Source organism: Plecotus auritus (assembly GCF_963455305.1).
Source record: "Plecotus auritus genome assembly, chromosome: 10".
In the NCBI taxonomy this organism is placed as follows: Eukaryota; Metazoa; Chordata; class Mammalia; order Chiroptera; family Vespertilionidae; genus Plecotus; species Plecotus auritus.
This window is the reverse complement of record NC_137785.1, coordinates 50,746,845-50,768,512: the sequence shown is the minus strand read 5'-3', so window position 1 is coordinate 50,768,512 and position 21,668 is coordinate 50,746,845. Positions and strand designations below refer to the sequence as shown.

At 39.0% G+C, this 21,668-nt stretch overlaps 1 pseudogene across 1 annotated transcript in view; it reads left to right on the top strand.

The window, feature by feature from the left end:
* The first annotated feature begins 4,252 nt into the window (after window positions 1–4,252).
* LOC308236019 (ubiquitin-conjugating enzyme E2 D3-like) overlaps window positions 4,253–21,668 on the top strand; it is a 56,100-nt pseudogene continuing 38,684 nt past the window's right edge. The window contains exon 1 of the transcript in view: window positions 4,253–4,283. The product of the transcript in view is annotated as a ubiquitin-conjugating enzyme E2 D3-like (transcript). The remainder of the gene's footprint in view (window positions 4,284–21,668) is intronic.

Below are 21,668 nucleotides of genomic sequence, written 5' to 3'. Positions count from 1 at the left end.
TTAAGAGATAATATATTTCATTATTAATGTAAGGACTTTTCCCCTTTATTCTCACAGAGACCAGTAGAGAATGGAGAAAGAAGAGGATTGCTATTTTAAAGCTGTCTCTAGACCTTCTGTACCTGGATGTGTGTCCTACTTAGCTGAATCTAGAAAAGATGTTCTGTGTCTTAATAACATACAGGAATAAAAATGTATCCAAAGGTAGGCCTAGAAATGAATAGAGAATAAAAAGTAATTTACACATAATAATAGAAGGACATTAAGAGAACATTGGGAATAGGGAGCAGAAATTGAGAGAGAGAGAGAGAGAGAGAGAGAGAGAGAGAGAGAGAGAGAGAGAGAGAGAGAAGAAGAAGAAGAAGAAGAAGAAGAAGAAGAAGAAGAAGAAGAAGAAGAAGAAGAAGAAGAAGAAGAAGAGGAGGAAGGAGGAGGAGGAGGAGGAGGAAGAGGAGGAGGAGGAGGAGGAGGAGGAGGAGGAGGAGGAGGAGGAGGAGGAGGAGGAGAAAAGGGCTTAACAGTATAGTGGAGAAGTAATGGGGTTTTATGAATGAGAGATATATGAATGAGATGTTATGAATGGGATTTCAGTTTGCATGACTCTAATGTAAAATCATTCAGTTACATTATGCATTTGTTAATGTTAGCTACAAACTCATGCCTTATAATCAGTAGATTGAACTAATTGCTGGAGGAAAGACTAAATCATCATTTCCAAGCCATATATTATTTACAGAAAGCACGCTTAACCTCCAACCTTACTCTTTCCCATCCTCCAATTTTCTGGTCTGAGAACTGGGCTCTATCCTTACAGAGTTAACTTCTTTGCATGTTAGAAGTCAGCTGAAGAATAGTGCCCCAAAAGCTTTATGATGCAAAGGCCAGCCCATACAATAATTTCATCTGATGTTTCCCTAATGAAAAAAAATCCATAGAAGTCTAATGTTTTAATTTAATTGAAATAGTGGCTCACCTGCATAATGAGATCATATTCCAGAGAAAGGGAACGGGATGGTTTGTGACGCAACCATGAACGACAGGGGTCTCAGAAAAGAATATAAGCACTGTCAAAGACAGGCACAGTGGATACTGGCATGGAAGGCTGGGAAGAGGTGGGCATTAAATATGGTGGCCACAGGAGCTGTGGCTAATATTTTCTGAGACTGAACCTATTAGCAAAAAGATCTCTGCGAGGTGCATATGCACAACCACTTGTGGAAGGATTGGTGGGGATGCAGTTGTGCACAAGCTAGGACTGAGCAGAAACGGTCTATGCAAATGGATTGGCAGGTAATCATTGAAGCCACTGAATGCCAGAATCAGCTCCAATAACCCAGACCAGTGGGCCTTTGGGACACTGCCCAATACCAAGAGATAGAGAGCTCTGAAAGCAGGTACCATTAGAATTATGAAAGCACTGACATGTGGAGTCTAATCCAATAAAACTTGATGTTGAAAGTATAGACATCTGATATTTGTGGAACCCAAGTGTCAAGAATAAAATGAAATAATGTAACACATTTCATTTGCATATACAAAATTAAATATCATATCTTGTTGAAAGATGGGAATATAATGTACAAAAGTCAGTATACCTTAATAGCTTTAAGGTGAAGACCACAGCCCTAGTGTGAGATTGCTCGCACTAGAATCCTGATGTAGAGTTAGTAGTTACCTCAAAGGGATATTGTGAGCATCGAGTGTATTCTTCATATCAAATAGCTCATCATAGTTCTAGGCCCATAAGAGACACTCAATAAGTATTACTTTCTTTAATAACATCACTCTAAGTGAGTTTGCCAAGTTTGCCAACCTCACACAATTTCTCACTATACAACACAGAACTAGAATTACCCAAAGACAGGAAAAGTATAATCTTAGTATAGATGGACCTATAGTTGAAGAAGTGAGAGAACATTGGTCTGAATTTCTCTGGGAGATAAATCCCTCAGCTGGACTCCTTCCCTGCAAACACAGTGTTTCTTTGGAAACAGCTGGCAGTGTTGAGCTCAGCCACAGAATGGCCATCAGTGAACCACTTTGTTGCTCTGATTTCTAAATTCGTTTTCTAAAAAAGATCAGGCTTTTCCCTAACAAAGTTTAGAGACCCATAACATCTGAACATAGATTGTAACAGGAGGTCTTGGCTTTGTAATATTTCACGAGATAGACAGACACTTTCCTCCCGGTGATAGTTGTCTTCCGGGGCAATTAGTGAGCCAGCAGTGGATGACTTTTAACACTAGCATTTCTTTTCAGCTTTCAGTGACGGGCATTTAAACATGTTATATGTGTTAATTAATTTACACTTTCAGAAAAAAGTATGTCAAGGGTTTCTAAGTAGCAGAAGATGTGCATAAGTGGTTGCTGCATGGCATTAGGCATTGGCATAACTCCTTATTCTTAGAAATATCAACCCACACTCCAAATTGGAATCATTGGGATGAAATGCAAATTAAGAATGTTTAATGTTATGAAGCTGCTGAAATCAAGGGTGAATGCCATATAAGGACTCCTCATATAACTGCTATTAATATGAACATTACTGGGGATACTGCTTGTTATTCAGGTCTCATGCAGAGCTTTTTTTTTTTTTTTTTTTTTTTTTTTTTTACATACAATAACTTTGGCTCCTACTTTCATTATACAATTTTCTCCATTTCAGACGTGAGACTTAAAACTCATAGTGCCCAAGCAACTGGCCTCAGGCACAAATGTACTAAAACGGTAGCCATGATCTGAATTCCAAACGTCCAATTCTGATATGCTTTCTGCTACCCCCACTCCAACTCACTTAATGGGTTTGAATGGATGCTGTTACTGGTGATCGGTGGAACAGTCAGCAGCTCAACAGGAAACAGATGGCATGCTTAAATTAGGATAACTTGAGGAAAGTTTTTCTAAAAAGGGACTCTCTATTAAAGTAGGACTTGTAGGGTAACCACAATGAATGTCGCAAAGCCCTGGGCTCATAATAGAAGAGCTGTTACTATCCCTGCACCTAAAGGAACAAGGGTAGCACACAGTGACTGAAATACGGAGTTGTATGTAAAAGGCCATGTTGAGGAAAACAATGACCTTTACTGAAGGACACAGCAGGCCAAAGATGACCCTGCAAAAAGGAAGCCAGTGACCTAAATGCACGTGCCTCCGTTTCTTTTCTGCCTCAGATCTCCGACCAGGGCTCCCTAATTCCAATCCAACCCCAATAACTGAGTCATGGGAGCTCACTGCAACAGAGAGCAAAGAATGGACACATGAGACATAAAAGGTAAGAAGAGAACAGACACCAGTCATTGTTTACATTGCACTAAGTGTGGTAGATGAGGGGCTGACTGTCTCAAAGTGGCTTGTTATAGTGCCTCTGATCTTCAGTCTTAGCATTTATTGTTGAAGAGAATTCTTGATTAAATAATATGGTGGTTTCTAAATAACAAAAATATAATTATGAGAAATATATACACCGAGTGGCCAGATTATTATGATCTCTGAACGCATAATAATCTGGTCACTCAGTGTGTGTGTATATGTGTATGTGTGTGTGTGTATATATATATATATATATATATATATATATATATATATATATATGAGACCCAGTGCATGAATTTGTGCATGGATGGGGTCCAGCAAGCCTGGCCAGGGGGAGGGGACATGGGCGGTTGTCCGGCCTGCCTGCTGGTCAAACTCCTGGTCGAGGGGACAATTTGTATATTAGCCTTTTATTATATAGGATATATACTGAGTGGTCAGATTATTATGCAAAATATATATATATTTCTCATAATTATATGTACACTTTGTTTTTGGAACTACAGAGCAACTGTCTGTTGTAACAAGAAGATTGTTTTCTCTCCACTTATGATTCAGCGTGGTGCTTCCTCTCTCCATCAACAGCTGTTCACAAGAGTCAAATCATAGTGGCCTGTTGGAGAGCCCCTGAAGTTGTGAGATATAACACAAGCGTCAAAGTCAGGACTGCGTTTGTGAAGGAATCTGGCATGGATGGGAGGAGCAGACACATGCACATGCAACCAGGACTGTCACTTTGCCTCAATACAACCCTCTTCTAAAATTAAAAATAATTAGAAACCAGCTAAGCTACACTAATAAAAGAGTATGATACAAATTGACTGTACCTTCCCGACGCCCACCAGCTAATCAGGAGTATGCAAATTAACTTAACAAAGATGGCAGGTTAATTTGCATACACAAGTGCTGAGTGGCAGGGTGGGATGTTTGCATCGTCGCCATGGCGATGACGCAGGTGTTTGACAACGCAGGTGTTCCGCACAGCTCCAGCCGCTCCAGGCCTCTGGGCAGCGTGGGAAGGCAGAAAGGTGGCTCCGGGCCAGAGCGAAAAGGCGGCTCTGGCCAGAGCAAAGGTGGTGCCGGCAGCCAGGGGAAGGAAGGCCCGTTCTTGTAAGAATCTTCATGCATCAGGCCTCTAGTCAAATAATAATAGATTCCTCTAACACCTTACTTGTGTATGTTCTCATTTGCTATCTCTCTCAACCACTAAACAATAAGCTTCAAGAGAGTGAGGACCTGTGTGTTTCTTTAAAAGTGACACCTCAGTACCTAGAAGCATGCTTGACATATCATAAGCATTCAATAAACATTTGTCACATTGACCAAAGAATGAAAAACAGTCATTATTTGAACATTTTGGGAGGGGTGGGATGTATGTCTTTGTGCTTATTAAAAATATCTGGGGGAAAATAGATTCCCAAATATTGCATGATTATTTTAACTAAATAGGTTCACATTACCAAAAAAGTTTTATTATTCCCATTTCACAGACAAATAACCTGAATCATAGAGAATTTCAGTAGTTCTCACAAGGTTATGATGCTTATACCTGACCTTGGCTCAGTTGAAATCTAAACATGGTTCTGCTAGCTAGGAAATGATGTGGGATTTCTACTATCTGACTGAAACTGCGTGTGGCAAAGCCTTCCAGGTGAAGTTGCTACTGAGCTAGGGCATGAAGTGTGAAAGAATACACTCCACTGGCAAGCCAGAGCACCTTGGAGGATGCTGGATATTACCTCCACACACCTGTAATTGCCTCCTCTGCCCAACCTAACAGAATGTCTCTGGAAAGCACAGATGTCATCACGTAAATTGTAAAACAGGTTGGAAATATGAATAGCATTCTGTCACCCGGCTCCTCACTTAGGATATCAGCATAGTAACAACCCTAAATGTTGTATTCCCCTGTTACTCTTTTCTATTTTTTAAAGTATTCTTTTTTATTTTGCTGTTTACATGTTGACAATCATATGAGGCGACAGGGTATCTTTATATTTGTTTTCCCGATGGGGACACGGAGGTCCAAGGGAACAAAAACAGCACTCACCACATCCCCTGCTGGTGACGGCTGTTCAGGACTGGATGCCAGGCTTCCTGGTGTCTGGCCACTACAGTCTGCCTGGAGCTGGGACACTGTGCTCTGCCTTTCAGGGGCTGGGGTCCTCAGGGACAGCTGTACACCACAGGTGGGCATGATGGGCCCTTGGTGAGGGAGAGCTCTGATGCATATGATCCTAGAACAGAACCCTGGAAGCAGCTGGCAGACAGGATTATGTACTGTGCAATGCAGGTAACATGACTGCTCTCTCTTCTCCCCCTGAGGGTGGGAGTAGTTTGTGGGTTTTTTCTCCCTGCAAACCTCAGCCCTAAAAGAGAGCAGAGGGGAGAAACTCCAGGGACTGCACTAAATCTTCAGGCACATTGCACTGTTAAAAAATCCCCTACAAATTGAATAAGCTTTTCTTAAACGTACGACAGACCATGTTTTGATTAAATCATAATATGCCAAAAATATAAGTAAGAAATGTATATATTTTTAGGTAATTAACAGTTGGAATTAGAGATGAATAGCACTTCCTCCCCCTTACCAGTTGGCTAGTGATTATAACTGGTATTTTTGTCCGGGACAATTTTTATCATCAGTCTTCCTCAGAGAAAGTCACAGCCACTTCATCTTTTCAGATGCTGTGATTCATCTGATTTCATATAAGAATGACAGAAGACTTGAAATCAGAGAAGAAAAACATCACTTCTCAGAGCTTCAGGAATCAAATGGGTTGTATTTAGACATTTTTATGATAATTAATACAATGGATTTAATAAAAGACTTCACTTTTTCTTGCTATAAAAATTCTCCAGAATGTGTTATTTTGGACAGTTTTTACCTTTCTAGCATGGCCATTTTTTAATCTGCAGTTATGACACAGACAAAGTTAGTCCCCAGTTCTGCATCTGCAAAAGCAGGGATCATAGGTTTGTTCTAGGAAGTGACTGTACAGCCTGCTGTTCTCTCTTGCCCGAGATAGACAAGTCAGACAGACCTTTGAATTAGTTTGGGAATTATTACCATAAAAATGTTTGCCCTCAATTAAATGCCAACTTGCCCGCAAAAGAAGGGAGGACTCCATCAGTCAGAATATTCTCTCAGAAGCTCTCTGCTAGGAATGTAATGAATGTCATCATGAATCCTGAGAAAGCCTTGCCAATTAGGTATGAGCGTCCCCATTTTATAGGGACAAAAACTGAAGGCATGGGTAGTTAAGCTACTTCTCAATTTCATATAGCTGAGACAAACAGAGCTAGGCATTAATCCTGCATGGGCTCATTGGACTCAAAAACTATGTAATGCTTTACTTTCTGCTAAAAAATCATTTACATTTTCTACTTTCTCTGGGTTATGTGCTGAAGATGAAAAAGAGAAGACTGTGCTATTGACAGTGAAGGAAGAAGGAGCTCTAAGGAGAACTGAACTAAGGGAAGAGCAATAGGAACAGAAAACCTGAGATTGGTCTAATTATTGCACACATTCCTTTGACACTGCATGTGGACTACAGGCTATTTTAGACACTATCCACCATTAACCTGTGAGACATGAATGGGCCCCACATTTGAATTCTAAGCTATCAGGAGCCTGATGATTCACAGATAGATAACAGGAAAGGAGGACTAAGATGCAAGGATTACATTTTTTTGTTTGTTTGTTTAGCCTTTCCTCAGTTACCTAAGACATGTTTTTCACCTATGTGTCAGGGGTCCATATAAAATTTTCATAGCATTCTAACATTAAGTATCAACAATGAAAACCACAAAATTAGCCCAGAGAGTGTGGCTCAGTGGTTGAGCGTTGACCTATGAACCAGGAGGTCATGGTTCGATTCCTGATCAGGGCACATGCCCAGATTGTGGGCTTGATCCCCAGTGAGGGGTGTGCAGGAGGCAGCCAAACAATGATTCTCTCCCATCATTGATTTTTCTATCTCCCTCTCCCTCTTCCTTCCTCTCTGAAATCAATAAAGATATATTTTTAAAAACCCATAAAATTAATGTTAATTAAAAATAAATAGATTACAATTCATAGCAGGTGTCCTCAAACTACGGCCCGCGGGCCACATGCGGCCCGCCGAGGACATTTATCCGGCCCGCCGGGTGCCGCTTCCTGTCCTGCTTAGCAGCTGACTTGTCCTGGGCCCGCAGTGTGCATAGGAATTTGTTCATAGTTTTTTTTTTTTAAAACTATATTCCGGCTCCCCAATGGTCTGAGGGACAGTGAACTGGTCCCCTGTTTAAAAAGTTTGAGGACACCTGATACATAGCATATAATATGAACTGTTTGGGTGTCAATTTTAACTGACCCACAAATAAACCTAAAGTCTGGTACTAGTATTTTATATTATTTTCTCTTATTTTATACAAATGAGTAATGGAATCATGTGTTATATGTTTTTTAGACTTCTAAAACTTTTCAGTATTGTTATATAATGTTTAATATGGAAAAATAATTATCTTCACTTAATCCCACATGGTTAAGGAGGTTCTTTGGGTTAGGAAAATATTTCTATGTATTAGTGCGGTTTGTAATTATTGTAACTTAATTCATCCCTTAAATTTTACATCTATAGCTGCTCTTGGTTCAAACCAAGCCTCCCGTGAGCCCAGTTTACTTCAAATCTCACTCTTTAAGGACAGGGCTCACTACACATGCTAGTTGGCCAATTACAAATTCCCTGGGTTTTCTATTGTAAGTTTCCTCACAAAGTAACTCATTCTCCCTGCAAGACCCAGTTCTTTGAGAAGGCCCTCACAATCAGGCTCCAAAAATGGAAATTAGGCCTGCGGTGTGATAACAGACAGGATACTCCGGATGGTCACAGAGACCTCCCCTTTCTCTTAATTAATGCAAGAGGCAGTAGTGCAGAGCCCACTTGTGAATGCTGCCACATCCAATTTTTTAAATAAGCCCATGTGTGTTTTCATCCTAACACTTTGTAAAAGAGTGTTAATTTGTAAAAATAAATTTAAAATTAAAACCACAACGTCAGGAAAATTTCACCTTGTCTAAAAAGATGTAAATACAATCAAAGACTATCTGTAGTCTCCATATAGGGACCACAGCTTGCACAGTTGACCAACCATGGGCTTGAGAGTTAAAGGAAACAGGACGGGAAAGGCAAGTGCATCATTTAGCAACTGGACATCTTAAATTCGGAGTGCTTTAGAAACAAGACTCTGGGGTCAGTATTAACGTGCAAGTAGTTAATTGGGAAGGGAACACAGAGAACATCAGTAAGAAGTAGGGGAATGATGAAGAAAAGGGAAGTAAATGGATTAAATGTGCTTATGGTTGCTATTATGAGCAAATAGGGCTCAAGCCTGTTGGAAAACCCTGAAAAATAGTAGAGACTGGGCCTCAGAATTATCCCACCAAAAGAGCAAGAAAGCCGGGCTTTATCCTCTTACTCCCATCAGTCACTGGTGAGGAGTTGGTGAGAGAATGTGGTTAGTGCTTACGAATGAGCTGCAAAAATCCTGTTCTCCATGAGTTTTCTGTTTTCATTCAGTGCACAATGTGTGTTGACCCTGTACATTGTTTGGAAGATGAAACAAGGAACGTCCCTTCTTTCTCTCCTAATTTGTTCATTTTGCCCCTCTTGAAAATCTAATAATAATGTGAATGAAAGCATTTCGAGTTTTTCTTAAGTAGTGCATAAATAAGGAGTCTGTGTTTGCTGTTAATATCATAAAATATCAATTATTTATAATCGTCTAGGGAAGTAAAATTATTGTATTATGATTCTCAAAATTATCCCTAATCTTATCTAGTCATTATTAGTTATTGGAAAAAATGATTTCTTGCTTAGAGATTCACACTTGTGATCTAAAATGAACAAACAAAAATAAAAATGGGAATGCTGATCTAATAGTAGTATCAGCAAATATAACGCCCCCCTCCTATCGAGGTTCCATGAATGACTTGTCACACAATAACTCGATATCTTCAACATAGCACTCCCTAAAATCAGCAGCAAGATGAAAGCTTTGAACCCACAGTACATCATAATTTGCACTCAGTTGTTAAATTATATCTAAGAGCACTGTGGGATCTAGGAACCTGGGATTTTCTGCCCTATTTTAGGTCTGAGAATATTAAAGTTGATCAATTCTTTGTTCAAATAAAATTCTATGTCAATTACAAGTGTATAAAGTTCAGAAAAATCAAAATGGTTCAGTTTAGGCAGGCATGTGGACCCATAACTCTATGTTTAAGTATCTGAGACACCCTACCTATTGACCTTTGAGGCACATTTAATGAATTCTTGAGCCCTGAAAATTCATTAAGTGATCCCTAATGAGTACAGGTGGCGGGACTAGCCCACAGCTACCTATGGGTGAGACCAGGAGTGAGAGTGGGCGCAGTGACTCCTGAATGACATTCTTCCCAGTACTCAGGGTTCAGTGCACATCACTAGCCCTGACACAGTTCACTGGTGAAGGAGGTCCTATAAATCTTCTCTGTGGGCTTTCACAGCACAAATCACTCTTGGTTAGAACTGCTCCAGCAGGACTTAGAGGCAGGAAATAGCACATTCCCTGACATGACTGTGAAGATGGATTGTTCAAAAAGGAGGTGTGCTGACTTAGGTACGTGGTCTAACAGTATATAGCTTCCAAACAAAGTATACCATAAAGATAAACCGCCAAGGGACAATCAGAAAAGGGAAAGGACATTGTATATGGGAAACTAGGAAGCTAAGACTCAATAAATAAGTAACGTGAACTATGGTAAAAGGACAAAAGAGATCATTACTGTATTATGGTATCTGTTATCAATGCCAATGCTACTAGGAAAAATGACAATTAAATAACTATTCTATTAATTATGATTTCAACAATATTTATTGAGTTTGATGATATACTCCTTAACTCTAAAAAAAGTAGTATAAGGTATTTTTTTGCGTTTGCTAAAATGATTGGAAGGAGATTGATAGGCAGACAGAATGACATTGGGTAAACAGTGTAAAACTTTTCACATTATTTTTCCTTCTTCTGAATGGCAGCTTTGCCTGTATTTCAATAAAGTCCTGATTAAGTGACAATGTTTTGTCAACAGGAGGTGTAGTGCTTTTGTGTTAGCCAGAGGTCATCAAGATTCAATACTCTTTTGTTGGTGGGTGGATCCCTTTTGATTTCTCACTAGTTTTATATAATTTAGTTCCCTGCAATTGCAAAGAAAACATAAAACTTTGATTTTTAAAATATTTTTAAATCTAAAGATCTCTAGCTGTTACCAATATTCAATATATTAGTACTTTAGCACTACCAACTGTTCCCTAAATCTGTTTAAAGTTTGTCAATGAAAGAAAAATACCACATGATCCCACTCATTTGGGGATAATGAAAAACATTATAAACTGATGAACAAAAAGATAGTTACAGAGGCAGTAAAGCATCAAACAGACTGTCAAATTACAGCGGTAAGGTTAGAGAGAGGTGGGGGAAAAAAGAGATCAACTGAAGGAATTGTATGCATGCATATAAGAGTAACCAACGGATGCAAAACATGGGGGGGTGAGGGCATGTATGGGAGTGGGGTGGGGGTGGGGGGCAATGGTAAGATATGTACACATATAATACCTTAATAAAAATTTGAAAAAAAAAAGTTTTAATTTAACTCATTTGATGTGATTTGACATCATTTCCATAGATTTGCCTACAGTAGAGAAATGTAGATATTCTGATTATTAAGTATTTTTAATTTCCTCAATAAATCAATTTCTTGACTCTTACTTTTATAATTTAATTAAATTGATATCTGTTTTCCAAATTTTTATTGAGCCATGACTATGTGTAAGGCACTGAAAATATAGTGATAACTAAGATGAACAGGTAACTGCATTTATGGACATTACTTTTAATCAAGTCAATTATTTTTGTTTTGTTTTATTGGCAATGTTAGACTTTTAATTTATATGAAGTCTATTTTGTGTCAACTGCCTTGCTAACTCTAATTATCCTAGCATCCTTGCAAATTTGGTATTATTATACCTACTTTATTGGTATGAAAACTGTAGGCTCAGATAAGGTCAATGATGTGTATATAATAAAACTGCCAAATTAATGACTAAGCTATATATGGAACCAAAGGCTTTTTGGCTGGATGAAAAATACTGTACCTATCATATCACACTAATCTTAGCAGTTTCCAAGGGAGGGAAATGATGGCTAGATATTTCTCAGACTGAAATAGGTAATTGTAGCTTAGCTTGAGAATAAAAATACTTACAGATCACTACTGTAGTTCAAAGTTATGACATGGTATTAATAAGAGTATTCCTCCATTTTAAATTGTATGTAGCAAAACTTTAGAAAGTAAAACTGACATTTTTGTGGACACCTCTGGGATTGTATGCCCCCCCTCCCCAACTGTGCCCCATCCTCCATGAATGCAGCATAACCTCACCACCCCCACCATATTGGATTTGATTCATCCAGAGTTGCTATGTAAGTACTTATATAACTGTTTCATTTTATTCCTCCAGAAGTAATGTGAGAGTTATATATTAGCATCCCATCTAATAGATAAAGAATCAGAGACTTGACACAGCATATCTGAGATCACATGGCTTTATCCTTTCTAGAAATGATGGATATAGAGTAAAATCATTGGCACTTATCCTCAGTGACCCAAAGGAAGTAAAGTCCTTTCTCTATTGATCAGTTTTCCCTGAGTCTTAAATTCCTTATGTACCCCTTTCAATTCCTTATGAGCTTCCACCTATCTCAATGATTTTACTTAGATCAAGCATCCTACCCTTGACCATTAGCTAGGAGTAGTCCTTGTTTACTCATCTTCCATGTCTACTTGTGCCCCCCTGCTCAATATTTTTAAATTGTTCTATGGATCTTTTTCAAGTGAAGCTCTTACTCCAGACTGTTGAGCTACTGAAGTTTAGGAACTAAAAATCCTTATAAATCTTTTTATCCTCAGTGCTTAATACAATGTGTAGCATATTTATTGCGCTGAATAAATATTTTTACATAAATTACATGATTAATCTTTAATTCCCAAATAGTTACATTCACAACTTTACAATACTCAATCCTATTTTCTTATATGATCCTATGTCAAGATGTGACCAGAAATCTCTCAAGACAAATAATGGTCATTTATAGAAAGATGGATTAAAGGAGAAAAATTCCTATGGGCATTAAATCATATTTTCACTTGTCTCAGAGAAGGGAATGAGTTAAAAGCCATTAAGAGAGACCACTTCCTAAATGAAGAAATTTACCAATGAGGTATTATCCTTCCACTTAACAAATGAAAAAAATTTAGACTTTGCAAGTTGAATAACTTCCAAGCTCCCCACAAGCCAGTGAATGGGAAACTGCAACTCCTGCTCTGTCCTTTTTCCACTACTTCGTGTTAATGGCCAGGTCTGAATAAAATTTAAATGTCATATCTCCTTCATGACTCATAAAATGCACAGTTTCATGATAGACTGATTTATTGTGTGTGGCCACGGAAGAGTCTATATCATAATAGACTATAAAAAATGCAACCATTAAAAATGACCATATGTTCTCATTTCACAGATGAGGAAATGGAAACAGAGAGAGGAAATGACTGCCAATTGATCATGAATAGAATTTATTGAATTCAGTTCTGATTATATCACTCTCCTCTCTAATATTATTCATTGATTTTTTATTGAACTTCAAATGAGATATAAACTCCTCACCATGACTTATGGGACTCTTTGAGATTCTTTTCTGTATTATTTTTTTGTGAAACAGCTATTTTAGTATTATTTTAGGTAGCCTGCTACAGCAACAATTAATTTTCCTAGACTAAGGTTTGAAACCTTAGTAATTCTGACTCAACTCATTTCCCTATTTCTCCTCTCCTACACACATAGTTCTTGAAAATACCTATTTATATTTCAGAGTTGACCCTAAGTGCCCTTCCCAGGTCAAATAAGATCACTTGCCTGGGTTTTCTATATATATAAAAGGCTAAGTGTCCATTATTCCCTCCGACCAGTAGCTATGATGTGCAATGACCACCAGTGGGCAGACGCTCAACGTAGGAGCTGCCATGACATGCACTGGCCATTTAAAAAGAAACAACACCTCAGACCTGGTGCCGACAAACCAACACTCGGCTTCCCCCAAGCGGGACACAGGTCCCACCACCACCCCGGAGCGACAGCCCATCAAATCACAGCCAATGCTGCAAGACTCCATGGCATAAAATGCGACCCACAGCCAAGCACAGCCCAGAAATGGTCACTGTGGGTGCCGGGTAATGACGTCATATAGCAATGCCCGGCTTCCTCTCCCTAGCGACTAGCCACCTTGCAGTTTCTTCAGCCAAAGAACATGACTTGCTTTATAGTCAGGTGCAAACATTTTACAGTTCAACCAAATGTTTGTGAAGCATTTTCCCATGCCTCATCTCATTTGATCCTCACAGAAGTCCTGGAGTAGATAGATAGGAGACTCAGTAGAATCCTATTTTCTTTTCATTAGATTTAGAAAGCTTAGAAACTTGACCCCACTGAAAAGAACTAAGAAATGGTGGACCTTGAAAATGACTTCAGGTTTTCTCACTGCACAGAATATAGTCAAACACTGCTGCAGTTAAATATTTTACCCTTTGTTCTCCCTGCATGATTTACAATAATAATCTGCTTCGTGTTGACATTTACTGCTGTGTTGCTGATAATTACATGAAAGAGAAGTTGGGGTGCTTCATTGGGCTGGAAAAAGTTTAGCTAAATCAGTAAGCAGGTCTAATTAACCAAGTTTATCTACACATATATAAAAGGCTAAGTTAACTTGCGCATGCGCGATACATATAAAGCTCTGGCTGGTACCAATTGTATGTGTGCATTTTGATCTATCATTGTTGATCATGAATTTGGTTGACACTTCTATTATGGAGAATGGGCGAATAGTGATATTAAAATATTTATTCTAATTAATTTCCTTTCAATGTGCACAAATCCGTGCACTAGGACACTAGTTTTCTAATATCACCTATACTGATGTTTTGCACTCCTCAAATAAAAATTTGATAATTATATTTTCAAATTCTATTGAAAGTTCATATTCCCTTATAAATCATAAACTCTATACCCAGATAGATTAAAACAAAATATTTTGAATTAATGAATATTAAATTGAGGATATCAACATCATATTTTACATCAAAGACTTTTCTTCAGCATCTTATTGCTATGTTTCCACCTTCATTTGATTAATGCTGAAAAGTTTGACCACTTTACAAGATTTGTGAACCTAGAAATGCTACACAGGTAATTTATGTTTAAATTATTAAAATAATAATTTTCATAAAAGTATTTAGTGATGGTTAAATAAAATCAATGTTTTAATGCATTATAGTATGTGTCATTAAATAATAAAAGACACTCAACTTATAATATTGCACTAGATTTATAATGATGGATATGTGAAATACAATGAAAATAAACACAGGGACCTATGCAAATGGCCAGTGTAACAGCTAAATTGCATAGATGAGGTAAACCCAAGCTCCAATATGGTTTGTATCTTTGTAAGGTGATCTCAAGTGAGCCTAATGGTCAATCAGACTAACTGTTCTCCTTCTCCTATGTCTTTATCTCTCTTCTTTGGGTTTGCAGAGAACAATGAACACCTCTAAGTCAAACCTATGTTTTCCTTCTAATGAGAATGTCCATTTTATCATTCTCATTTCCCTAGCTATCAGATAGGAATCACAATATGTCCTTTTCTATCCAGCCTTTCATGCACAAGACAGCAGCCTTATGCCTTGCAGATCATGGTCATAAGATATTATGTGTTAACCTTCACTTTCAGAATATTATATCCAGAGAACAATGTCAGCTGCTGATGAAAATCTACTTGAAATCATTTCATCTGCTTAATAATTTCACTTTGCATGACTTTGACATCTCAGGCCTCAGACCAGAAGCACTTTTAAAGACAAGGTAAAAATGAGTATTTTCAAATTCCAACATTGTTTACTCAAATACATGTTCTCTTCTAATTCTAGTCTCTGCTTACAACCATAGTCTTTTCCTAAAGCAAACAACTCCTCCTTGACTTTGAAACCATCCTCTTGAAACCCATATTTAGTTCTTTCTCTCTCAGGTCTCTGCAGAAGAATACTGCTCGCCACTTACAGTGGTGTGCGGCATGGCCCCATAGGTCTCTACAGGTAATACATTCACTTAAACAACATACTCCAAACATCCTATCAAAAGAGTAATATGCAAATTAACAATCACTCTGCTACACCCACAAGCCATGCCCACCAGCCAATCAGGAGCGAGTATGCAAAGTAACCAAACCAAGATGGCTACAGCCACGGAGCGAGCAGGAGGCTTGGGTTTCCCCGGCAATGGAGGAAGCCAAGTTTTCTGCACACCCTGGCCAGCCCAGGCCTCCACTCAAGGCTACAAAGTTTCAATGATAGAAGATAAATAAATCCCCCAAAAATGGCTGGAACCACAGAGCTGGAGAGAGCAGGAGGCTTGGGTTGCCCACAGCAATGGAGGAAGCCAAGCTTTCGCAGCCCTGGCCTGCCTTGGCCTCCTCTACAAAGTTTCAATTATAGAAGATAAATAAATCCCAGATACCAGGGCCTCCACTTGGGTCTCCAGGGGGTGTGGCCAGCCTGCAAACCACCACAGGCCCCTCGCCCAGGCTGCCCCATGTCCCACACCCAAAGAGAACCCCCACCCTGATCCAGGACACCCTTCAGGGCAAACCTGCTGGCCCCCACCCCCACTAGTGCACCAGGCCTCTATCCTATCTAATAAAAGAGTAATATGCAAATTTGGCTGCACCCATGTGGACACAAGATGGCTGCAACAAGATGGCCAGCAGGGGAGGGCAGCTGGGAGGGACCAGGCCTGCAAGGGAGGGCAGTTGTGGGTGACCAGGCCAGCAGGGGAGGGCAGTTGGGAGGGACCAGGCCTGCAAGGAAGGGCAGTTGTGGGTGATCAAGCCTGCAGGGGAGGGCAGTTGGCAGGGACCAGGCTGGCAGAGGAGGGAAGTTGGGGCGACTGGACCTGCAGGAAAGGGCAGTTGGGGGAGACCCAGGCCTTCAGGGAGGGCAGTTAGGGGTGACCAGGCCAGTAGGGGAGGGCAGTTAAGGGTAACCAGGCCTGCAGGGGAGGGCAGTTAGGGAAAAACAGGTTGGCAGGGGAGCAGTTAGGCATCAATCAGGATGGCAGGGGAGTGGTTAGGGGGTGATCAGGCTGGCAGGCAGAAGCAGTTAGGGGCAATCAGGAAGGCAGGCAGGCGAGCAGTTGGGAGCCAGCAGTCCTGGACTGTGAGAGGGATGTCCGACTGCCCGTTTAGGCCGGATCCTGGTAGGGCAGTCAGACATCCCTCGAGGGGTCCCAGATTGGAGAGGGTGCAGGCTGGGCTGAGGGACAACCCCCCAACCCCTGATGCACAAATTTCATGCACTGGGCCTCTAGTTTAACAATACTATAATGTTGACCACCTCTCCTTGAAAAATAGAAGTGCCTGACCCCTGAATGTTACATGATAAGATTAAATCATTAAAAAGAGAAAGACTGATGAAAGTCTAATCAATACAGTTAAGAAATAATTGGAAACAATTCAATTTAAAAAAATGGGCAAATGACCAGAATAGACACATCTCCAAAGAGGACATACAGTGGTCAATAGACATAAGAAAAGATAATCAACATCACTAATTATCAGAGAAATTCAAATTAAAACTACAATGAGATATCACCCCACAGCTGTCAGAATGGCTAACATCAATAAATCCACAAACCACAAGTGTTGATGAGGATGTGGAGAAAAGGTTCAGAATCCCTGTTCACTGTTAGTGGGAATGCAGATTGGTTCAGCCACTGTGGAAAACAGTATGGAGTTTCCTAAACAGTATGGAAAACAGAACTGCCTTATGATCCAGCAATTCTACGTTTGGGAATATATCTGAGGTAACATGAAACACTAATTCAGAAGAATATATCCAACTCCATGTTCACTGAAGTATTATTTATAGTAGCCAATATTTGGAAGCAGCCCAATTGTTCATCAGTAGATAAGTGGATAAAAAAAGCTGTGGAACATTTACACCAAGGAATATTACTCGGCTGTAAAAAAGAAGAAAACCTTATCTTCTGTGATAGCATAGAAGGACCTAGAGAGTATTATGTTAAGTGTAATAAGCCAGTCAGAGAAAGACAAATACCAAATGATTTCATTTCTATGTGGGATCTAATGAACAAAATAAACAAACAAAATAGAAACAGACTCATAGATACAGAGTACAGACTGACAGCTGTCAGAGGGGTGGGGATTTGGGCTGGGTGAAAAAGATGAAGGGATTCAGCAAAAACAACAAACTCATCGACACAGGCAATAGTATGGTGCTTACCTAAGGGAAAGGGGGAAAGAGAGGTAGAAGAGAGCAAAGGGAAGATAAATGGTGATGGAAGGAGTCTTGACTTGGGGTGGGTGGGGAACATACAATATAATATGCAGATGATGCATTATAAAATTGTAGACTCGAAACCTATATAATTTTATTAACCAATGTCATGCCAATAAAATTTTAAAAAAATCTTATTGTTATCCAAATTACAATTGTTTTGTGTGTGCACTTATGCAAGTGTGAGTGTATTTGTGTGTGTGTGTGTGTGTGTGTGTGTGTGTGTATTATGGGGTATTTATATATGTATGCATTTCTTTTAATGAAAACCTCACCATCAACATCATCCTTTCCAAAAAGAAAAAACAAATGTTCTTAGCACATGTAATGTTTACTTGTCCCATTTCATTCTCCCAATAATCCTGTGAAGTATTTTCACAGTATGAGATGAAGGAATGGTGGTTTAGAGAGATTAAGAAAGAACCCCAGGTAACATGTCAAATGGGTGATTAAATTTAAAATTGAAAGGAGGATTATAAAAAAGGAAAATCTGTATTGTTTCCAATCATCTCTACCCCATGTATAGACTTTCATATTCTCTTTCTCTGACATTAATCCAATCAATTCAACAAAAGCCCTAGAGCTCTATGGAGAATTTTCCAAAGAATAATGCATTGATTTTCTAAATTTAGAAAGAGCTGCTACCAGACTATATGTAGAAAAACCCAAATGGAGAGGTATATCTCACTATTGAAAGGCAAATGTTTCTAAAACAGATATTTCCTGGTTATAAAGTGAGAAAACTAAATTAAGTATTGAATAAGCAAGCCCTAATATCATTAACTAGTTTTATACACTGTGCTCTACAATGAATCACCTTTGGAAGCTTAAAAATACCCCAAAGCTCAAGCCAAGACTTTGCAAAGGAAGAGCTACAGAAATCTTGATGCTATCGATAATAAAAATAATTTCAGTGATAATGTACAAAAAAAGGAAGAAAAATAAAAGAAAAAAGGAAAAGTGAAATTTTGTGTTAAAGAGTCTGACTTTTCTTCTTGACTCTCATGAAATTGAAGAGAAAATGTGGCTAGATCTCCCTCTATCATGTATCATTTGTAGCTGCTATAGATGATTGGGAGTGATGAAGGAATCAATAATAAATAGCTCTCAGAGGAGATGATAACAACTGATAATGACTTTCAGAATCAGATTTAAAAGATTTAATAATAAAAGTGTTAGCTTAACAATGGACACATTTTAATGTGTATGAAAAGTCCATTAGAAACAAGTTGGAGGAATATTCTTGCAAAACCTTTCAAGTTAAATTAGTCAGTTTAATTTTAGAATATAGGAAAACAGGTAATTCTAAAATTAAGCCAAAGGGGGATTTGAAATTTATTATGCAACTCTTATTTATCTTAAGAAGACCTCAGAACTTCCTCAATGAAGCATGCATACAACTTCCCAAAATGCAGAGTGATCCTTGTTACCTTACTCTGTCTCTGATCACACTGAGTTTGTTTTTCCATATATCACCTTAACATTCACGACTGCATTCATCTACATAGTTACTGAGTACTTATTGTATGACAACTTCTGTTTTTATTGTAGGGTTATACTTGCAAGCAAGTTTTAAAAACTGTCCCTGCTGAATCTAGTGAGGGAAACAATAATAAACAAATAAATAATAAAAATTACTGTAGATCAGCAATTTTCAACTGATGTCCCACGAGAATTTTTGAAAACATGCAATACCTGACTATTTTATCAGGGGCACTGACCTCTTTTCCCTTAGATTATCAAATAAAAATGACAACAGCTAACAAAACAATAGCTGTCCAGTGTGATGAATCAAAATTATACCTATTTTTTTTGTCAGATCAGCAAAAGTTATAATGTATTTTTTGGTGTGCCCCAGAATGTTAGTAATTAGTATATGTGTTCCATGAGATGAAAAAGGTTGAAAATCACTGCTTTAGGTGTTCAAAAGTTCTGTGAAGAAGCTGGCCAAGGGTGAATCAATACCAGGCAATTGGGAGAGAGGTGTCATTTAGATAAAGTAGTCAGAGAAGATGCTAGTGAGAAGGTGACATTGGTGTAGGGGCATGAATGACAGGAAGGAGCCATCTGATGAACTGGGTCGAGAGTGTTTCAGAAAGAGAGTGACAGAGCCTCAAAATAGTCAATTGAAAAATAACAGGCTCTCAGAACAGGAGGAAAGCTATTATGGCTGGAAGTCACTGAGCATGGAGGGTTAGTTTTGAGGGTAAATCAGGGGTCGATCACATAGAGGCATAATACACTTATTTACTTCTGTTTAAATGACCCTGAGTTTTCTGGATTCTAATCACCCACATTTCCTTCTGTGGGTCTCAAAAAGAAAGCATTTCATATTGAATTTAGCCATCAATATTTGTTTGGATTAAGTCCTAGTATGAAACTGCCTAGTATTGTCAGGAGCATATCTATATGCATTCTTTTCACAAGAGCATCTGTCAGGTGAAAATGTGCCAGGCACCATGCCAATCTGAAAACAGCATGGGCAAATGGAAATAAACTGAGAGGCAAGTGAGAGACACACATCATAACCCCTCTCTTCTACTTATTATCACCGGTATTTTGGTCAAGGTATATCTACCTTCTTTTCATCCAAGTTTCTGCATCTGTAAAGCGGGGAGAAGGTGGTGTATCTCGCTGAATACATCATTGTTCAATTATATTAGAGACGCTGAATAATAATAGTCTGAGCCCTGGGCAACAGATTTGGATAGAAGAAACTAGGAAAGAGCCAGCAGGGAAATAATAGATAGGACCGGATTGGGATAGCTGGAGTACACTCAGAATGTGGAGCCACCTCAAAGAGCAGTCAGAGGGGCACTGTTATGCCCATGATAGGATGAAGTCTACGCATGCCTGGTGGCTACCTGTGGTTTTGTTTGGTTGGTGGTTTTGTTGCTTTTTCTTTGTTTATTAATGTGAAGAGGACATTCTATATTATAACTCAGCATAGTATCTGACACAAAACACATGTTCAATGAATAAATGTGTGTTAGATGAACAAACAAACACAAATGAACAAACTGGTAGGTGTGTACACCCATGCAGACTGGCAACAGAGCCTTAGCCCTTGGTGGAATCCACCCTTTCAGACCTTGCTGTGCTCAGGTACGCAGTGGAAACTGAGTGAGCCAGAGTCATCCCAGAGTCTATGACTTAGAAGGCTCTTCTACAATATCTGTTTGGCAGGGTCTTAAAACTAACAGCTATCTAAGGAACTGGTGAATTTGGTGTCTGAATACAGCTCAGAAAACTGACGTTCTCTTAAGTTAGAGTTTTTAATAGTAGGTTCCTGGATCACCTGTTTCAAAACTACCTTGGGAGGCTCCAGATACATGGAAGCATGGCACAGACTGACAGGTGGCATAAAGAGGGCGTGGGTGGGGTGGGGAGAGATTAACCAAATAATGTATATGCATATTTGCATAGCCCATGGACACAGACAATAGTGGGATGATGGCCTGGGGTGGCGTGGGAGCCAGGTAGAGGGGGGCAAAAGGGAAAAAATGGGGACATCTGTAATACTCTCAACAATAAAGATAATACTTTAAAAAGATATTAAACAAAATGAAATGGCCCAGGTTAAAAGCTCATGTGCTAGAAGAAATAAGCAAAAAATACAGAGTATTTGACTTAGATTGATTTAAAAAACATAGCCCAGTATAAAATTTAGCTTCAAGTTACTGGAAGACTGACTTGAAAGAATAACTAGATTCTCTGTGGGGGGAAGGAGTGAAGAGTGGGGCTCTTGAAAGCTGTAATATGATTGTTTTGTCTCAACAGAAATCGTGGCTTGCCCTGGCCAGGTAGCTCAGTTGGTGAGAGCAGCTTTTCCATGCACCAAAGTTGCAGGTTCAGTTTCACGGGAATTGAC